Source organism: Ceratotherium simum, chromosome 27 (assembly GCF_057802395.1).
Source record: "Ceratotherium simum simum isolate JZ-2026a chromosome 27, ASM5780239v1, whole genome shotgun sequence".
In the NCBI taxonomy this organism is placed as follows: Eukaryota; Metazoa; Chordata; class Mammalia; order Perissodactyla; family Rhinocerotidae; genus Ceratotherium; species Ceratotherium simum.
This window is the reverse complement of record NC_141926.1, coordinates 17,526,571-17,548,971: the sequence shown is the minus strand read 5'-3', so window position 1 is coordinate 17,548,971 and position 22,401 is coordinate 17,526,571. Positions and strand designations below refer to the sequence as shown.

General features: G+C 35.3%; 1 long non-coding RNA gene across 1 annotated transcript in view; it reads left to right on the top strand.

Moving 5' to 3' along the window:
* The window catches only part of LOC147913432 (uncharacterized), a 38,807-nt gene extending 17,790 nt beyond the window's left edge, over positions 1-21,017 (top strand). Inside the window, exons 2-3 of the long non-coding RNA XR_015548718.1 lie at positions 5,117-5,224; positions 19,018-21,017. This is a non-coding gene — a long non-coding RNA (uncharacterized LOC147913432). The remainder of the gene's footprint in view (positions 1-5,116; positions 5,225-19,017) is intronic.
* The last annotated feature ends 1,384 nt before the right edge of the window (positions 21,018-22,401 follow it).

The following is a 22,401-nucleotide window of genomic DNA, read 5'->3' as shown; positions in this document are numbered from 1 at the left end:
CAGACTAATAAAGATTGCTAGTCCAGAAGAAAGGGCTTTCATTTTATTGATTGTTTCCCATTTAAGTGGGAGCTTATTATGCATTAAGTCAACTACCTCTATCTTTCTCGTTTCCTATATTTTTATTGAGATATAATACACATGCCTTAAATTTCACACTTTGAAAGTGTACAATTCAATATCTTTAGTATATTCACAAGATTGTGCAATCATCACCACTCTCTACTCCAGAACATTTTCATTACCCCAAAAAGAAACCCACTACTCAATAGCAGTCACATCTCCTCTACCCTTCCCTCAGCCCATGGAAATCACTAATCTGCTTTCTGTAGATTTACCTCTTCTAGACATTTCATATAACGGGATAATACAATATGTGGCCTTTCGTGTCTGGCTTCTTTCACTTGGCATAACGTTTTCGGGATTCATTCATGGTATAGCATGTCTTGGTACTTCATTACTTTTTATTGCCACATAATGTTCCATTGTATGGATATACCACATTTGATTTATACATTCATCAGTTGATGGGCATTTGAGTTATTTGCACTTTTTGGCTATTGTAAATAATACTACTATGAACATTAATGTACAAGTTGTGTGAACAAATAGAATAAATATTGTCAACACTCCTGCGTTTATACCTAAGGGGTGGAATTGCTGGGTCATATGGTAATTCTATGTTTAATTTTATGTGGAACTTTCAAAATGTTTTTCAAAGCAATTTCATCATTTTACATTCCTACCCGCATTTTTTTAGGAATATGAAATTTCTTAGATGAATTTTCATTTCATCTAAATTGACATAAAAATGTTCATAGTATTTCCTTATAATTTTTATTTCTGTGATTTCAATATTGATGTGTTTACTTTCTTTCCTGATTTTTGTAACGTGAGTCTTGTCTCTTTTTTCCTTGGTCATTTTACTGAAAGCTTTATCAATATTGTTAATCTTTTCAAAGAACCATCTTTTGGTTTTGTAGATATTGCTCACTGTTTTTCTATGCCCTTTTTTACTTATTTCCACTCTAATCTTTACTATTTCCTTCCTTCTGCTTGCTTTGGGTTTAATTTGCTCTTATTGTTCTAGTGTCTTAAGGTGGAAGGTCTGATTATTGATTTGAGATCTTTCCTCATTTCTAATATGGATATTTACAAATATAAATGTTCTACTAAGCACTGTTTTCACTACCTCCCACACGTTTTGGTATGTTGTATTTTCATTTCTATTCAATTCAAATATTTTCTAATTCCCTTTGCAACTTATTTTTTGATCCTTTGGTTATTCACTAATGTGTTATTTAATTTACACCTTGTAGCGTAAGCCTTGACAGTTGATTTCTCTCTTTTTGTAATGCAAATGCCTGACTTAAGCTTTGATTGCCAAGACACCCACTTCCAAGACAGCTATCTTAGAAAAAACACATTGCCAGCCACAGGACTGGATAAAGAGCCAAGCTGCCTTCCCCTACTTTACACTAAGGCTCCTTTGTTTCAGAGATCTTGATTGATTTAGATAACTGACAATTTGGGCCTCCTGTTTTTTCTCTTCCTGCATTTTAAATTCCTGTTCTTATGTTTTAAATTCACCAGAAACAGTGAGCCCACAAAACTCTAAGCCCTCACCCTCAATCCCCATAAAAAAGTAGAACCCCAAGACCACACTCTCTCTCTCTCTCCACATGACCTCTCAGTGTGGCCCCAAGTGTGCCAAGTACCCTCCAGGACTTGTGAGTAATAAACATTGTTCTATTTCTTTATGCCCCTTTCGCTCTCCCTGCCTCTCTCACTCTGGGACTCTCCCTCCCTCTTCCTTTGGGACTCTCATTATGCATATCTTGGTATGCTTGGTGGTGTCTCACAGGTCTCTGAGATTCTATTTACTTTTTTCTTTTTTTTTTTTTCTGTTCCCTAGGCTGGATAATTTCATTGATCTCTCTTCTTTTAAGTTGGCTGATTCTTTCTTCTGCCTGCCCAAATCTGCTAAGATCATCTAGTAAATTTTTAATCAAGTTATTGTATTTTTAAATTCCATTATTTTTATTTGGTTCTTTTTATAATTTCTATCTGTGTTTTGATAGTCTCTATTTGGTGAGACATTATTCTCATATCTTCCTTTAATTCTTTTAGACATGGTTTATTTTAGCTCTTTAAACATTTTTTAAATGGCTAATTTAAAATCTTTTTCTAGTAAGGCAAAAGTCTGAACTTTCTGATGCACAGTTTTTATTGATTGCTTTTTTTGTGTGTACAGGCCATTCTTCTTTCTTTGTATGTCTCATAAATTTTTGTTGCATTTGAATAATAAAATGTGACAACATTTTGAATACGAAAATTTGGCAACTCTGGAAATCATATTCTCCCCACTGTCTAGGGTTTGTTGGTTTTGCTGTCATTGTAGTTTGTTTGTCTGTTTAGTGACATTTCTGAACAAATTCTCTAGTCTTTATTCTTTGTCATGTTTGGACACTGAAGTCTCTGCTCATTTAGCTTAGTAGTCAATGAATGACTGGACAGAAATGTCTTTAAATGCCTGGATCCAATAATTCTGAGAGTCTTTGGTGAGGGGTTCTGTGTGCATTTTGGGCCACACCTCCACTACCCAGCCAAGCAGTTGAAAACTCTGACTTAGCCTTCACTTCCTGCTTTCACAGAGCCTCCAGGTCAGCCAAAGGTGAGAGTTTAGGGCCTTCTCATATCTTTCTTGTGCATAGTCACTGTGCTTGGAATATGCACAGCCATATACATGGGTGTGGACTTGCAGATTCCTAGTAATGTGTCAGAACTATTCAAAACTCCTATGGACATCTCATTCTACAGCATTTTCTTTTAAGCTTTCTGGTTAGCCTATTATTTATTCTAACTGTTATCTACCATTTCGGGTTATCATGAAGTTAAAAAATTGCTTCTAAATAGTTTCAACAAGTGTCCCAGAGAAAAGGCTTTTCACACTGGGCAAGCCCCGAGTTAAGTCACATAAAGACAGACTTGTAAGTGAGGTCTTCCAGTAAGCCAACTACCAGGTCATATAATGACAATTCTGTGGGAATGAGACTGGTGGCTGCCAGGCTGTTAGTATTCCATGATTAAAGGCTACTTGTTTTTAAGGCTGCCATGGTATGATAGAGAGTGGGAGTGGGATGAGAATAGGGCAAATTAAAACACCACAAGTCTCACTGTTCTTACCAAAACTAAGCTTTTTTAAAAAAAAATAAACACAGTTTGGATCCTGAAAGCATCTGGTTAATTTCTAGAGTTCTAAAAAAGTTAGTTCTGGTTATTTTTGCCAGTTTTTTCATTGCTTTTATGGAGGAAATCATTTTCAGATACCTTTACTCCACCATTCTCACCAACTTCACTTCTCTATCTTTCATATTACAGTAGAATTTAATATCACTAGCAATGAAAATATCTTCAAATTTCTTTATTCATACTTGCTAGTAAGTACAAATTATAGATGAAGCAAAACTTATTTTACATATATAATTTAAATCCAATTTATGATCAAGATTCAGTCTTAAACTTGGCATCTTGGGAAATGCTTTCCAATGCTTATAAGGCCATGATATTTTCCTAAGTTACACAATTTAGCTGTAAACACTTGGATATAGTTCCTATTCTTATTCCTTTCCTTCAACAAATGTCTTTCCTCTAAACTCCCTGATACTTTAGAATTATCTGACTCCCCATGATTATCTTCTTTCTGAAGTTAGCTCTAGTGAAATGACTTATTAGCATATAAGTATTTGTCTGGAAACCTCCCACATATGAGGTATTGTGTCCACATATCATTCTGTGGAGCTGACACAAGATTTCTTTCTTTCTCTCAAATCTGCAGGTTCGTAATAGGCACTAACTGATACTGTTTGTTTTGGCTACAACACATCATACTAGCTTCAACTCTTTTCAAGGGTATGATTTTTGAAATTGCATACTCTAATCCTAGAATGCCCCAAAGTGGATTCTGTATATTTTTTTACTTGATAAGCCCATTATTTTTTTCCTTTCAGGCACTTTCAAGAATTGAAAGCCAAAATTTTCATGGAAAATAGTCCGTATTTAATTTCTGATGCGTTTTTGATAAGAGGGAAGTAATCTCTGCAGATAAATGTCCATATTATTATTTTTTCATAAGCATCATCAAATTTCACATTTCACCATTTTGAAACTAGGGTCATTCTAGGGAATTGTTATTTTATAAGAACAATATGATGTTGATTTCCCCCACTTCCTTTAATCAGACAGTATGATAGAATTTTCAAACTTTCTCATAGGAATTAATGAATGACTAATTATGCTGTGACTGGCTCTAATAGAAAGTCTCTGCCACTATTGCCGCAACATATGGCATCCCTGCCACCACCGGTACTACCGTGATGATTACCAATAATCAGAGAAAATAACTGACTCTTTTTATGTCAATAATAGCTGCCTACATGGACATCATTCATTTGATAAACATTGGAGTCTAAGCCCCATGCAGGCAATGATTTTATCAGTTTTATTCAGTATCAGATTGCCAGATCTGAGCAAAATTCCTCATGCTACATAGCATATGGTAAAAGATTCCCATGGTCAAACTCTATTCCATTAATTCAAATATAATTTGCCTCTTCTGCATAGGACCACACTCTCCTGCCACTGTATTTTTACCCATAAGAATACTGCACATATCTGTAAGACTTTGCAATTTACAAAAACATTTAAATACTAAATTTTCTCACCTGAGACTCTGAACAGACCCAAGCTTTATTATCATAGTTTCGTTGATAATCACATTTAGACTTGGAAAGCTTGAGAGGGATTTACTCAAGAGTCACAAGATGAGAAAATGTCAAGAAGAGGATTTAAAGTCAGGGCTTATAACTTCCGAGTCTCTGTATATTTCACTATATCCATATATTTTAAATAGCGTTTTTCCAAAATTTATAATGCATCTTATTGTTACTTGCCTTATATGGTCCCTTTATTTCTGCTACTTTCCCAACTCTGGAGATGGGCAAGGTTTTGGTTATCTAATGTTGCATAGCAAATTACCCCAAAACTTGGTAAGTTAGAATGATTATTTATTATAATGTGTAGGAACTGGGCTCAGCCGGGTGTTTTTCTCTTGCAGTATTTCCTGACGTGGCATTCAGATGGTGGCAGGGGCTCGAGTCACCTGGCGCTTCAACTGAACTGGACATCCAAGAGACGGACTTCATGTCCATGTCTGACGCCGCAGGTAGGATCTTTGAAAGAGTTGATGGAAGAGCTTTCTTGCTTTACATAGCCTCTCCACATGGCTGCCTTGGGCTTCCTTACAGCTTGGGTTTCAGAGTAATTGAATTTCTTAAATGGTAGCTGGCTTCCACAGAGAACACATTCAAAGAGAGCAAGGAAGAAGCATGTCACATTCTATTGTGTACATAGGTCGGCCTTGATTCACCTTGGGTGAAGACAACATAAAACTGTGAATACTGGATGGTATGGTTCATTTAGGGCCCTCTTTAGAAAGTAGCTATTATAGGCAGCATGCTGTAATGATGAGCATATATATGTACAGCAAGGTGACCACTTTTCTTACCTATAGCCTAGGTTTGCTTTACTTATTGGATGACCTTGGGACAGTTCTTTAACTTTTCTTGGCCTTAATTTCTGCACGTTTTGAAAACCCAGCAATTACTTCTTCACAAGGTTGTATCACTTTTGAATGAGATAACCAACATGAAGAATTGGCTAACTCTTAATGAGTTATCTCAGTTTTTATTAATACTGGCATGAGATATTAGCTTCTTCTCTTTGAAAACCAACCATTTCCTCAATAATACTTTCTCTGTCCTCAGAGATTATAAATTTCAGGTCAAATTCCATCATGTGAACCCATCCTCCATCTCCACCACCATTTTATTCCAAGATTATGTGTACTTAAGAGAAAGCTTACATATTCAATTAACTTTCCAAAGCAGCCATCTCTGACTAATCACCCCCCATCCCTTCTCTACACTAAATATGTGTCAAATCTGGTAAAAATAGGGGCCTAAGATCTTGCCTGGACAACTTCACTTGATGGACTCAGCACATTTACCTAAAATCATCTCCTCAATAATTATTCCTTCAGCTTTTTTCAGAGTCAGTAGTTTTAAAGTAAGTTGAATCTCTGTAACTTGAGCAGGAGATGTTACCTTTTAAGCAGCTCACACAGTCACAGGAGTTGGTTTCCACCCAATTGTTTAGTTATCATTACTGTTCACTCTCAGTTAGGGAGAAATGAAGACCTCAGAGAACAGAAAATAGGACAGTAGTAGGTACATTTATTTGGAGGAGGAAAGGCAGAAAAATGGAGGAGCAATGACATGCATGTATGGAGAGTTATATTTTGAAGACAGTATTTCATTGGAATCAAACTTAGTATATAAAAACTTTTATAACCTGAACTAATTTTTAAGGCCAAATTTAACCATTAATTTTCTTTTAGTCATTGCACTAAAAGAGGTATTTGAATCATATTTCTTCCTTTAAAATAAATGCTGAAGGGAATGATTCAGTTAAGGGGGAAATCATGGGGAAGAACCCAGAGAGGATAAAATCCAGGAAAATGTTCCCCAGTAAGAGGATGGGATGTGCTTCAGTCTTTGGTAGGAGCACTGACAGACTAAGCACTCTCAAAGGAAGGAAAGCAAAGGATGTGATTTCAGATGCAGGTATGCTGATGGATCTGGTGGTGGGAGCATCAGGAAGTTTTCTTTTGATTGTTTTAATTTTCTCAATGAATTGAAAACTGAGGCCATCAGTCGAGAGGAAGGGGGAAAAGTGTTGGAGGTTTAAGGAGAGAGGAGAAATTATAAAATTCTGATGAACACATACACGAACTAGGACCAAAAAGGTCTTTTAAGGGATTAGTATGGATGGTGGAAAAAATGGGTTTTGCTTTTCTCAACTCTGGAATTACATGCTACACTGGCCTGGACCTGCTAATAGCCATCTTTCCAAACATGTGGAAAAGTGTGACTGAAAATAAAGCCAGCACTGCAAAAAGCAGCCCAGATATGGAATAAGAGATATAAAATTCTCACATAACCTTTCAAGGACGTGGAAGCAGCCAGGCTTGAACACAGAACTCCCCTGAACTTTTCCATTGCATGAGTGAACAAATTCCTTTTTTGATTTTGTTTGAGTTCTTTTTTTTTTGGTCACTTGGAATCAAGAGTACTTAATACATCAGATAATTGAGGAATAGTTCATTAGGTTTTAAAAGATATTTTTAAATGACCAGAAATGGTGTATAAAAAAGATAGTCTAGCAGCTTGGTTATCTTGGTTAGTCTAGCTGGGTTTTGGAGTCAGAAAACTGAATTTGAATCCTGGCTGTTCCACTTAATGAGATCTGTAAATTTTGGATTTACTTAATTTCCCTGAGCTTTATATCTTCATCTTTAAAGTGGATATAATGATGATAAGAGCTACCAACCATTAAGTCTCAAGCATTACACTGAAGTTTTAAGCGCATTATCTTAACAAAATCTTCCAATTCTCCAGTGAAATAGTTATTATTATCTTGGTTTTACACATGAGAAGAGTGAGGCTTAATGAGGTTAATAATCAGCTTAACATTCCACAACTAGTAAGGTGGTACTGAACCCATGGTTGTATTACTTCAAACCTAGAATGACCATAAGTCTCAGTTCACTTGGAACTATTCTAGTGTATGCCTGTTGTACCTGCATTCCACTTGATTAGCACACTCTTTCACTTGCAAAAAAGTCTGAGTTTGGACAATGAGTTATATGGTCACTGTTGCAGGCTGAGTTTCCCAAGAAGCAGACTCTGAAGTCAGAGACTCACTTGCAGGAAGTTTATTGAGGAATGCTCTCTGGATCTCTACCAGAGGGTGAAGGAAAGAAAGCAAGGTTGGGCAGAGGAAGGAGCAAAAGCCTCAGCCAACCCCACAGGGAGCTCCAAAGCTGGAATGGCTCTTTGGAGAGATTACATTGGAGTAAGGAGATCCGAGCCGTTATATTACTGCATCATCCCACTCATTGTATGGGGTCTGGTCCTGACAAGGGGAATGGTCTTGGACAAAATAGTGCTCTTTACCTGGGGACAACTTCTTGAAAAGGTTAAAGCTGAGAGCTTTTCTGCTGGAAGCATTCCCAGTAGTTGGGGGAATAAATCCTTCAGAAGAAGGACTGGACAGTATATCACAGCAGCGACCACAGCTCTAAACTTCCATTATGCATGAAGCACTGCCTTGGGGCACCAGTTTCTTCATAAAGTTGCTCTGAGGATTAATGAAATTATACCTACACTGTCTTTAAGAGTACATGGTATATATTAATATATACCTGCATACGTGCACACACACAAGTACACATATATACACACATTCAATAAATGGCAAATTTATAATATATTATATAGTATATATTATAATGCATTATATGTGACATATATTATATTATAATACTAATATAAACAATATTACAGTCACGCATCACATAACGACATTTTGGTCAACAATGAATCATATATAAGATGGTAGTCTCATAAGATTAGTACCATAAGGCCGAGGTGTGTAATAAGCTATACCATTTAGTGTATTTGTGTAAATACACTCTATGATGTTTGCACGACGAAATCGTCTAACGATGCATTTCTCAGCACATATCCCCATCATTAAGTGACACATGACTGTATTATAAAGTCATCACTTCAAAACCAGGAGTCTGAAATAACAGAAAAATAGGATTTACAAAACTTTTAGAAATTTGTTTAACTTGAGGGTTTGCCAAGAGTAGCCCAGCACAGTGTCTTGTCATATAATTTGTCAAAAAAGTTGAAAGCTGATGAGGGCCAATGTGAGCAGAAAGAATCTAGATATGGGTAAGTTAAAGGAACTCCATAGGAAGACTGGTGGTGGAAGGAGTTTCCCTGAGTGTGAAAGATATTTGGCTACCAAATGTACTATTGAAATACACTGATTCTTATACTCAAAGCCTTTGACACCTTCAATCTCTCTAAAGACAAAGAGAGGAAAGTGTTTTTCCCCCATGTCTGCATTCTCACTGTGTTATTTGTTAACTCTATCCCCAAAATTGTGTGGGGATAACCAGGGCCTTAAACTAAACGTATTGGCAGTAAAAGATAGAGTCCTTATTAAATTAATCTGACATGATTTCAAATAAGGACATCACATCTTTCCAGAGCTTGGAGCCTTTGGAGTATGCACATTCAAAGCCAGATATTTGGAATTTCCAAGCAAAGAACTTTAAAACTTTCCCTAGTCAGGTAGATTAAGTAGAAAATTAACTTCCTTCCAAGAGTAGCATCTTAGGCAATATGTCAACTGTTATTTGATTCTCCCTTGCTCTGAGTGTGGCTAGATACTTCTATTGTCTCGCACTTTTCTTATGCTGACCAAGACATTTAGATTAGTTTTTAGAACGTAGGTAACTCATACAAGTTTGAAAGTCTTAACTGAGGTTAATTCATATACTATATGAGTAAGTTTGAAATAAATTTAATGTTTGATCAGCAAATAATTTAACTATTACTTCAATTTCCATTACTTTAACTCACATTAGTTTTGTCTCAATTTTAATCCCTGATTTCTCCAAATTTTTCAGTGGTTGCTTTGGGTATAAGGTACACTTTGGAATGTACATGTGAGTTTTCAAAAGGAAAATAAAATGAAATATGATATTCTTCCTTGGAGTAGAATTCATATAAGTCATATAGTATAAATAAAATCAGTATAAATTTCCATATTAGCTCGGATTGATGGGAAAAAAATAAAATATTTTCAAACCTACCTTAAAAATAAACATAAAGTAGATTTTACTCTCAAGATATCTTTTCATGGTTTCAGCTCCTGGGAGAGAATGTGGCATGCTGTTATTAAATCTTGTGAACCCTTGACCCTGGTTCATTTAAAGACAGTGAGAATGGGTCCTGGTTATTAAAGAAATCTTGACACAGACACATTCTTTCTTTTATAGTGAGAAATAAAAAGGTTTTCCTTTACTCTGGGGAGAGTCTATTAAAGCTAAATATTACAGTGTTCTTCTCTAAGGGGAAGAGAAGTTCATTTTCATTCTCCAAGAGAAGTGTGTTTCACTTAAAATTGCACAAAAAGTGTAATTTGTTTACATAAATGCACAATATGGAAGCAATTTGTGATGTTATAAAGAACGATAAAAAGTAAAAGCAGAATAAGTCTGTTAAGAATTCTTCCGATAAAAGGAAGAATGAGAAGAATTCCTATCAGAGTAGCTTCCAAAAATATATTATTTAAATCATTATATAGAGGTGCCATTTAACATTATAAAGGGTAGAAATAAGTTAGGTAGGTAATTTTCTGTTACAAATCATTTAAGCATTTATCATATATCCAAGTAATTTATTTCACTACAAATGATGACATAAACTGAAAGACAGATTACGTTTACTATCAATCTTTATTTAAGGAAGTTTAACATTGTGATGTAAAATACTGGTGGGTAAATGTTATTTAAAAATGCTTCTTCCCTGTTTCCTGCTGTGGTTTTATGTCCACAGATACGTAAAATTCACAAGAATTCAGAAATGCTGTATTTATTTTCCTGTAACACAGCACGTATAGTGATGCGGTTGATTTGCTATTTATAGTGATTTATTTATTTACTTATTTTATATATATATTTTTTTTGGTGAGAAAGATTAGCCCTGAGCTAACATCTATTGCCAATCCTCCTCTTTGTGTTGAGGAAGATTGGCCCTGGGCTAATATCCTTGCCCATCTTCCTCCACTTTATATGTGGGACGCCGGCCACAGCATGGCTTGACAAGCAGTGTGTAGGTCTGCACCCAGGATCCAAACCTGCAAACCCGGGGCCGCCGAAGTGGAGCGTGCAAACTTCACCACTATGCCACCAGGCCGGCCCCTATAGCAATTTATAATGATATTAATCTGTATCAATCTTTTTCATCTTCAAAGCCAACTCAATGACATCACAAAACGTCATTTGCTTGCCTACATTTCGTTTTTTAGCTACAGCCTTCAGAACTTTGCTGTTTTATTGTATGATTATCATTTACCAAAAGAAAGAGAGAGAGAAAGGAAGGAAGGAAGGAAGGAAGGAAGGAAGGAAGGAAGGAAGGAAGGAAGGAAGGAAAGAGGAAGGAAGAAGGGAGAGAGGAAAGAAAAGAGATGGAATACATCATTAGGCAATAAAAATCCTGATATTTGTGTGATTTTGCCAGCTATAGGTAACAAATTAAAAAATACAGTCTCTCCCAAACTCAGTCCCAAACTACTGACTAACATTGATCCAGAACTAGACTAGGTGGCAGACAATTCTTGGGAGATCCTGCTTTCTTGTACGTATAAACCCAATATTTAAAAATAAATTAAACAAGTAAACAACAATCTACAAGTGAAGTGGTATTGTTCTTTGGAAGCAGACTTTATCCTAACATACCAGCAATCCTTGGCTTCATGTTTCAGAAGTGCTAGCATCATGTTACGCAGGAGAATGAATGAGATGAAGAAATGCATTTGTGAACAACACAGTAGGAAATGAATTGAATGGATACTTTGGGGTGATTGGTTAAGACATTTTTCAACTATTTATCATACTCTGCTTTTTTTCAAATTCGTATTCCTTCCTAATATGCAAAAGCAAAAACATCTCTTAGATTTAACATTTGATTTAATTAGTCTTAGTTGGCTGCGAAGGGTCATATTTTAGTCTCTCTGCCACATTAAAATTGAAGTAAGTAAAATTACGGGATTCAGAAGCAGAAAATAATCCAGTGTTCTGATAGAAAAATGAGCTTTTTTATTAGCAATAAAGAGAAATAATTATTCATCTTCTTAAAGTAGAGAGTCATGAAATAAGAACAGAATGACATTTGATATTAAACCATTTCCCAAACATCAGTCAACAATGCTTTTTGTCATTTTATGCGTCTGATTTAGCTCTATTTTGCTGAATTTGCCTTTAATGCTTCTTTCACCTCCCTCATCAAAGGAAAAGAGAAAAACCATTTAGTTATTGAAACATACACAAAGGAAATAACTGCTCTTTATTAACTTGGACGTTGCTAAGTCACCAGTTATTAGAGATTTGATTTCTGTGACATATCTAAAATGCTTATCTTTTTCCAGAGAAGAAAACCTTTTGGAACTGAGATACAGTACACTGGAACTAAACTTGGATTACATTTGCTGTTTCTGTATTAGCATTTCACATTTGGCATTCCAATAAATATTTTTTTTCTGCTTCGAGGTGATTTACTTAATCTTTTTAGATGATTAGCCTTCATAAGAAATGAAGGCCTGCCAACATTTATGTAGTTTCCCAGAGTCCATTTTTGCCTCAGGCTTGTATTTATTCTTGTTGCACTCACTAGCTCTGATACCAGGTGAATACCTGGGAGAAAGAGAAAGTTAATTCAAAAAGTAATAAAAATAGAATAACTAATGAAAACATAAAACAATGCAGCATATTAGGAATCCTGTTTCATTAAAAAGTCCACTTGTTCCTTTTGGTATGTATGAGTTGTAGCATTTTCCAACAATTAGATGAGAGTGTTGCTTTTATTAGTACTTCTGTCCTTTGAATTAGGACAAAGTCATTTTCTCCAAGAAATATTTGGCTCTAGAAATGTATTTGGACATATACTGTAAAATATAACACAAGAATAAAATACTTTATGTTATTATTAAAAGTTTCAGCTTTGGGGCTGGCCCAGTGGCATAGTAGTTAAGTTCATGTGCTCCGCTTCAGCGGCCTGGGGTTCGCAGGTTCAGATCCTAGGCACAGACCTACACACTGCTCATCAAGCCACATTGTGGCAGCGTCCCACGTACAAAATAGAGGAAGATTGGCAACAGATGTTAGCTCAAGGACATTCTTCCTCACCAAAAAAAACAAAATAGTTTCAGCTGTATTTCTTCACATATAGACACAAATATTAAAATGACAAGGGCTCATATGTTTCATGGTCTTTTTAGTTATAGAGACAGTCAAATAAATTATATTAAATACTGTGAAAGAATCATTGGTAATTATAAAAACACTTTAAAAATATGTCATCAAGCCACAATAGCAGTTCTTTATTTCTTTTTTCATTTAAAACCGATATAAACAAACTTATAATAATACCCTTTGTTGGAGTCTAATTAGAGCTCTACTCTATTACAGGCTAGAATCCTTTTACTGTTAAGAGATCAAAAGCATTTCTCTCCTTTGTGGCAAATGTAAATTTGATTACCTAATGCTAAAGAAGATTTTCTGGCAAAGGAAATGGATATGCCGGTAAAAAGCACAACAGAAAAGATTCTTCTCTCCACAGTGTGATTTGCATAGCTACATTTCCATCACCTTTATCTTTATATGTAACCAGTACCTTTTCAGGTGCAAAAGCTTGAAACTCTGACAAGTAGTTAGCAAGGCTCAGTCTCAGATTATAGGTTGCATTTGACCAAAGGAGAGACTTAAAATTGCATATCTTTTTCTATTGACACTCTTTCCAACAGTTTGCATACTGTCTGAAAAGGTTTTCTATCTTACCTTTGATAATATTAAATATCTGTGTAGTTTTTTTCTGTAGTTTTTTAAAAAGCATAGAAAAATCAATGTTAAACTAAGATTAATTAAATAGCATAAATTATTTGTTTAAATACATTCAGAAACGTTTAGAAGCATGCTGAAATATTAAGGTATGGTTTTGATTTTCCAAAGAATAGTATATTGTGCATAAATGGAAGTAGAATCAAGGAAGAGATTAGAAAATGTCTAGGAAAGAGCCAGTGTGTTAAATATACTGAAATATTTTAACATGGAAAATACTGTTCCTTAGTTTAATTATTATAAGAAACATTTTAAAGAAGATATCAATCTCAATCAAGAATATACAAGAGATAATAGCTTAATTTAGGGTATGTGTAATCGAGAAATACATAACTGTATATATGTATGGCTAAAACTATAATGTCTCTGGACTTGACACTCCATAAGATTTATTACCCAAACCAGGAGTTCCATGTTCAACTCTGCATCTCCCCAGTTCTACCACATAGAAGCAGACACTTTCACGTTTTCTTGCTGTCTTTTTAATATTCACCTAGTATTGACCTCCGTATTTCTAAATAACTGTATTAGAAAGGGTTAACTCAATAGGTGTGAGTTGCTCAAACCCTTCACATTTCTAAGAAATGCTTGTTTTCAGGACTGGCTAAACTAAGCACTGGACCACTGTGAGTAGGGGAATTAGGAACACTCCTATTTTTACCCTTTGGTTCCTAGACTCATATAGTGTGTCTTATTGGTTAAATGACCATCGAATCAAGGTACTTTCTGCATCTCAAAGGACAGCACCTCAACCCCATGGATATTATCTTCAAGTCTGTGCTTAGCTTCACTTTGAAAAGGCTATTTCAGTATTTTCTCAGGCCACAGCTTTTTGGGTGATGTGGTATTTAGTATGCCATGGCTTGAGTTCATTGTTACACCTCTTTCACCATAAAACAGGTTTCTCTGCGTGAGGTTATATAGCACAGAATCCCATGTCAGTGTATCTGTGAACCCTTAGGTAGCGGTACTATCCTAGGCACTGTGAGCAAGAAAAGCAGACTTTCACGTGGATCCTGCTTAGCACCAACTAATGTTTTTGGAAAAGCTCTAAAATAATGAACTTGCAACCAAGTGGTTGGTTGGTCTGCTCAAGAGAGAGTGCCATATCGAGTCTCCAGCATTGGTCTTTGGTGATAACCCAATGGCTATTGTGCAGCAGCAGTAGCCATATCAGCCTTTGTAAGAGGGAGCTCACGCTGTTGGGCTTGCCAGCCATCACCATGGCTACCTCTATCATGAGCCCATTGTGCATGCAGAGGTTTGGCCAAGGAGAGACGCCGGCTGACATTTGCTAAACAAGTCACCCTGTCCACCCAGTTGTTTCGGATCTACTCTCAGTGGGTGTCCTCTGATGGTGACTGCTATGAGATGATTCACACACTTTCTACCCAATCCTGTGTGTTCACCTACATGATTGTTTTCCAAAATCAGGGAAATCAAGTCAATGAAGATCAGTGTCTACTCCACTCTTGATTCTTAGTCAAGTACTGCGACTCTCTCATTGCTCTTTCAGCTCAGAGTACCCTGATTCTTCCCTTGATCCTCCCTTTCTGCTCTTGTTAGATTCTGTGTAACGTTTTTTGCCTGGTCCTTTAATCTTCCTCACTGTGTAAGTAGATTACTGACTAAATTCTCCTCATTTGAACATCTGAGGCGAAATCTATTTACTGACACACCCCTGACAAATATTGGAATATCTGAACAAATATTTAAAGGAGAGTATCTAGGAGAGGAGTATTTTGACCAAAGGTAACAGCAAGATCAAAGACTCCGAGGTTATAGATTTCCTGGATGTTTGAGTAAATTCTTCTCATTTGAACATCAGCAAGTGTGGCTGAATGGATCAAGCATGGGGTTGAATACTAATAGGTGAGGCCAGAGAAGAAATGGGGTGTGGTAACTCACTACTCCTGGCACTCTCTTCTTCTGTTTCCAAAATCCAGCACAGAATATGCTGACCACATTAGCCCAAGTAGCACTGACCGAAGTTGTCATGTGACATGTAACATTTCTATTCTAGCATTTAAATCAGGGGTCTGCAAACTACAGCCCACTGGCAAAATCTGGCTCACTTTCCTGTTTTTGTAAATCAAGTGTTATTGGAACACAGCCAAGATCATTCATGTACAAATTATCTATTGTGATAGCACAGTATGACCCACAAAGCCTAAAATATTTACTCTCTGGCCGTTTGTAGAAAAAGTTTGCTGATCTGTTGTCTAAATTACTGAAAGTATGCAATCCGCTCTCATCAGTTAAGACATAAAAAGTGTACGATTTTGACAATTTGCCCTTGACCTCAATCTTATGCTTTATACCTAAGGTCCTGTTTTAGTAAAGTGCTGAGCATTCTAGTCCCTACTTTCCCTTCTTAATTGCCGACTGACATTTGTGAAGGGACTTGCCTTCTACCTGTGGCCTTGTGTTCTTGACAAATACCTTCGCCTTCTAGAACACTCCACCCTCTGACTGTCTGAGTTTTCTGACTGCTTATCTGGAATGTAAACTTTTGCTACACTTTGGCATCCTACGCTTTGAGTTTCAGAAGGGCAGTGTCTTCTCCTACAGCGCTTTATGTTTCACAGGGTGTAGAGTGATTTTGACCTCCTGGTCTTTCCCACTCTTCCTTGTTCTACTACAGGTATTCAGACAAGGTCCCAGGTACAACACAGACACTGGGTCTGCTTTGTTTAAACATATTATTTCATTCCCATAAAAAAAAAACCTCATTCGAGTATAACTTCATTTTTGGTGTTTTCTTGACAAGTTTATTCCACTGAGAAATCTGCATGCAAATGTGCTTTCTGGTTACTGTCTTGGCTACTCATGCAGTTTTCTCCTTTTTTTTTTTTTTTTTAACAACTTCCCATTTTTACAGGCCTACCCAAGGGTACGACCAATGGAAACCACAGCTTCTGTGTTAGCTGTAAAGGCCTTGGAAATTTTAGTGACGGTTATACTTGACTCACTCATAGACAACACACTAAGAAAAGGAAATTGAGCAGTCATCTCCAGCTGTAAAAGGAGCACAGATAGTCTCTGTTGTTGTTTTTTTAATCTGTGACCCGTCTAACAAGTCTATCATGATCATTGTCAATCATCCTCCTCCTCCACAAATCCATAAATTTATTCAGTCTCAGAAAATAGAAGCGGATACCAACTGAATCCTGTGAATCCCTGATTTGAGATCATATTGATCTGACTCTAAAGCCTATAACACAATAGCACCAATTTTTATATAGATATTAATATTAATCTGAAACAGGTTTCATAATTAACAGAACTAAGACCAAGAATTGTATTTGTGAGAAACCAAGACAATCTCACTTGGTAACTTTACCTTATATAGTTATTGGCTTCAATCTGAATAATTCCCATAAATGCTGCCTGGTTTTATTTCTTCAAGATAAAACGAAACATTTGCTTACAAACACTGTAATCAGATTACAAAAAACTCCTCAGATCAAACATGTACAATGTAATTGTACTGCAAAAGCTGTTTATACAGGCATTTTCACTGAAATCATCAAATGGAAAAAAAGGTATTGTTATCTAAACCGTTCTTTATTAAATGGTTTAATTACAACAAAGCATGAAGATATCTCCAGAGTCTGACATAATAGCTAAGGAAGAATAATGCTACTCAGAAGTTTCTTTTTCTGGCTGCTTCAATAACTTAGATGTGAAAAGCATGAAGAAACTTCAATTGCTATTTCAAACTTAAAAAAAATTTCTCTAAACACCAAACCCTTTCGTGTGGGCTGTGAGTTTGTTAGCAGGCTGTTTCTCAGTCTGGCAAATGATTAACATTTTCTCCTAAAGGGAGGATTTCAGTTACAACCAAATATAAACTCCAGGGAAGCCTCTTTTCAATGCCAATATGATTTGTTTTTAGAAATCCTTATACATTCTTTTCTAATTTGTGAAGGGAGAGATTTAAGCTACTAGGGAATGGTTAACAACAGCAAATGAAAAGTACTTTTGTTAAGAGTATACCTTTGCTTTGTGATGGTTCTGAAGGTTTCTAAAAAAAGTGTATGTTAATATTTCTCCATCTACAGATATGCACATAATTATGTGATGTTACATTAAATTAGCTAATATTCATATAGAATCAATTATATGCCAAGTACTTTATACACATATTTTTTCACTTAATTGATATTTTAGTCTTAAAAAATAGACTAGTGTTCTTATTTTACCAATGAGTTAATTAAGGCTGAGGAATCTAAGAGAGTTGCTCAAGGTCAAAAAGCAGTAGAATCAGACATAAATGAGTCAGACTACAAAGCCCATGCCGTTTCTCCTAGACTAGGGTAGTATTAAGTATTTTTATCTGAATTGCTTAAATGTGGGCATAAAAATCCCAAGTATATAATAATTTTAGTTTCTGTTTCCACATATTTGAAACCCAAGTAGTGCATTTCCACAACTGAGAGCATAATGGTAAAAGAGGAACTTGGTATTTTCAATTTTCTTTATAAATTCTGACCTGAATTCATTTTTTCAAACAATTCAAATTTACCAGTATGTTGTACAGTTAGTAATTACGTTTGGTACAGTGCCTTTTACCTGCAATCTACATCATACAAAAGACATTTTGTAAAATGAAGCAGGTTTTAATGAGTAGGCTACACAGAAATTTTCATCTCACACTTAACAATGGATATTACTGTTCTTATAATTTGCACTTCTCAGTCATAAGACATCCCTTTGTGGTTGTCATAATTGTCTAATGAATTTCTAAAAATAAATGAAAGTCTAATTTGATCCGGTGCCCATGAACAATCCACTCATTCACATCTAAATCACTGACCTGATTTGAAGACGATTCATGCCAAAATGAAGTCATGCTTTTCTGTTAACTGTGTTGCCTCAGTGAGAGCTTTTGAATGGCCTGTTCTTAGAATTTGAAGTGGGGATTTCCAGTGACAAAGAAACACAATTTGATCTCATAACCTAGACACCACAGACTTATTTTAAATGATAGAAACTTAAGATTGGAAGAAACTCTGAGTCACCATCCAGTCAGTGTTCATCACCTAACGGAAAACTTACCGATCACCCTGGCTTTGAACAGTTTAGGGACATGACAGGATACTGTTCAGGTGGTAGAGTTAAGCATTTGAACAATTTGTGTAGCTGGGCAAAGATCAATACATCTGAATGTCTAACACTCCTTATTATAGAATTATTCATCCAAATGTTCCAGGGCAAGTGTTCTCTTATGTTGAAATTTTCTACACTGGAACTTGTTAAATAATTTCAAAAGAAGGACAATTTTTACTGTGTCAAGACACCAGTCTCTGGTTAGGACTCTGTGCATGTGTGTGTAAAGAGTGTGTGGAGAGGTTGTAATGCATAATCAAATGATAAGGTTATAAGAGAGATTTATCCCAGATTATCTCTGTATTTTTCAGGATTCCCTGAAAGGTGGATGAAAGTAAAAAACGTCTTTAATTCCATATTTCATCATGGGCCACCGACATATAGTCATCAGTTATCATATTGCTTATGAATACTCATTGCACTAGTGTAAAAGAAGAGGATTCATTGAATGTTTTCACTTAGAATAAAGTTTTCTTACACTAGCCAGAATTTTGTCAACAATTTCCAAAATCAGATTCTGAAATTCAACATTGTATATGACGGTTGCCCACCAAAAGTCACCCCAAGAAAAGATAATGTTATGATTGAAAGATTGGACATAATAAACATAAAAAACTGGAAGATTTCTTCTTTACAGTTGCGGAAATAGGAAAATTCCACATTTTTCTCTTTATTAATTAAAATGTGTCTCTAATGACAAGAAGAATTGTAAGACAATTCTATGAAAAATTGTGCATCAAAAACTTAGATAACCTAGATGAAATGGACAAATTCCTAGCAACACATAAATTATCTAATGTGACTCAAAAAGAAATAGAAAATCTCAACAGACCTATAACAATTAAAGAGACTGAAGCAATAATCAAAAAACTCCCAACAAAGAAAAGCCTAGGATCAGATGGCCTCACTGGTGAATTCTACCAAACATTTAAAAAAGAAAAAGTTAACACTAAACCTTCTCAAATTCTTCCAAAAAATAAAAGAGAAGGGAGTACTTTCTAAGTCTTCATACGTGGCCAGCATTATCCTGATATCAAAGCTAGATGGAGACATCATAAGAAAAGAAAATTACAGACCAATCTCCCTTATGAATATAGATACAAAAAAAAAAATTAATAAAGCAATACCGTTTACGTCTTCTAAAAGAACAAAATACCTGGGAGTAAATTTAACCGAGGAGGTAAAAGAATTGTACTAAAAATTAGAAAACATTGCTGAAAGAAATTAAAGATGACCTAAATAAACGGAAAGATTGGAAGACTTAATATTGTTATGATTCCAGTACTACCCAAGGCAAATAAAACTGAGAGCCCAGAAAAAACAATGGAATAAAATGGATAGTCCAGAAATAAACTCATACATCTTTGGACAACTGATTTTCAACAAGGGTTCCAAGTATACTCAATGGGGAAAGAATAGGCTCTTCAACCAGCGGTGCTAGAACAACTGGACTTCCACACGCAAGAAAATGAAGCTGGACCCTTGCCTCACACCATATAAAAAATTAATTCAAAATGGATTAATGACCTAAACATAACATCAAAATCAAAAAACTCTTAGAAGAAAACAGAAGATTACGTTTTCTTGATCTGAGGTTTAGTATTGGGGTTTGGATTGTTTGGTATGACACCAAAATCATGAGCAACAAAAGAAAAGATATACAAATTGGACTTCACCAAATTAAAACTTTTGTGCATCAAAGGGCTTTATCAAGAAAGTGAAAAAACAACTTACAGAATAGGAGAAAATATATAGAAATCATATATCTAATAGGGGTTTAATATTCAGAATATATAAAGAAGACCTACAACACAGCATCAAAAAGACAAACAAACCAACTAAATATTTGCAAAGGACTTGAATAGACATTTCTCCAAAAAAGATATACAAATGGCCAATAAGCACATGAAAAGATGCTTAACACCACTAGTCATTAGAGAAACACAAATCAATGCTACAATGAGATACCACATCACCCCTACCAGAATGACTATAATTAGAATAAAAAAGGAAAATAACAAGCGTTTGCGAGGATACGGAGAATTTGAACCTTCAGACACTACTGATAGGAATGTACATGGTGCAACTGATGTAGAAAATAGTTTAGCAGTTCTTAAAAATATTAAACATAGAATTATTGTGTGACTCTGCAGTTTCTTTCCTAGGTATATACCCTAAATAATTGAAAGCAGAGGCTCATATACTTGTATGCCAAGGTTCATTATTCAAAATAGCCAAAAGGTGGAAGCAACCCAAGTGTCCACCAATAGAGAATGGATAAACAAAATGTAGTATATACATGCAATTATTCAACCACAAAAAGGAATAAAGTTCCGATATATGCTACAACATGGACGAACCTTGAAAACATTATGCTAAGTGAAGCAAGCTAGACACAAGTGGACAGATATTGTATGATTTCACTTATATGAATTACCTAGGATAGGCAAATTCATAGAGACAGAAAGTAAATTAGAGGCTACCAGAAACTGGAGGTTGAGGGGAATGGAGAACAATTACTTAATGGGTTTCTGTTTGAGTTGAGAGTTTCAGTTTTGGTGATGAAAAATTTTAGAAACAGTGGTGATGGTTGCACAACATTACAAATGTAATCAAAACCACTAAATTATACACTTAAAATGATTAAAGTAGCAAATTTATTTTATATATATTCTCCCATAGTATACAAAGATAAAAAGATAGGAAAGTAACACAGATGATTGAAGGTCTGATTTTAATGAGTCTATATGCTATTGTAAGTAGTTTTGATTTTATCCTGTTTAATTTATCCTGGTTAACTTAAATGGGAAAACTGCATGATCAGATTTGCATTTAATAAAAATATTCTAGAAACAAAAAGAAAGAAATTAGAAGAATGGATACAAAATATGATTCAACTATATGCTGTCTAAAAGAGATACATTTTATATTCAAAGACACAAATAGACTGAAAATAAAATTATGGAAGAAGAAAAATCATGCAAACAGTAGCCAAAAGAGAGCTAGAGTAGCTATATTCACATAGACCAATAGTCTGTAAGACAAACATTTTTACTAGAGACCAAGACATTTTAAAATAATAAGAGGGTCAATGCATCTGGAAGACATAACAATTATAAATGTATATGCATCTAACAACAGAGATCCAAAATATATGAAGCAAAAATGGACAGAATTGAAAGGGAAAATAGACAACTGGACAATAGTTGGAAACTTCAGTATCCCCATTTTCAATTATAGTTAGAACAACTAGGCAAAAGACTAACAAGTATCAACACTAAAAACCAACTAGAACTAAAAGATAATTGTAGAATAACCATACCCCCAAACAGCAGAATACACATTCTTCTTATGTGCACCTGGAATATTCTCTAGCATAGATTATATATTAGGTCATAAAACAAGACTCAATAAATTAAAGGATTGAAATCATACAAAGTATATTCTTTGACTACAGTGGAATGAAATTAGAAATCAATAACAGAAGGAAATTTGGAAAATGCCTGCTATAGTCTGAATGTCCCTCCAAAATTTATATGTTCATATCTTAACCCCTAAAGGTGATGGTAGGTGGGGCCTTTGGGAGGTGTTTAGGTCCTGAGAGTGCAATCCTCATGAATGAGAATAGCGCTTTATAAAAGAGGCTCCAGAGAGATCCTTAGCCCCTCCGCTCTGTGAGGATACAAAAAGAAGTT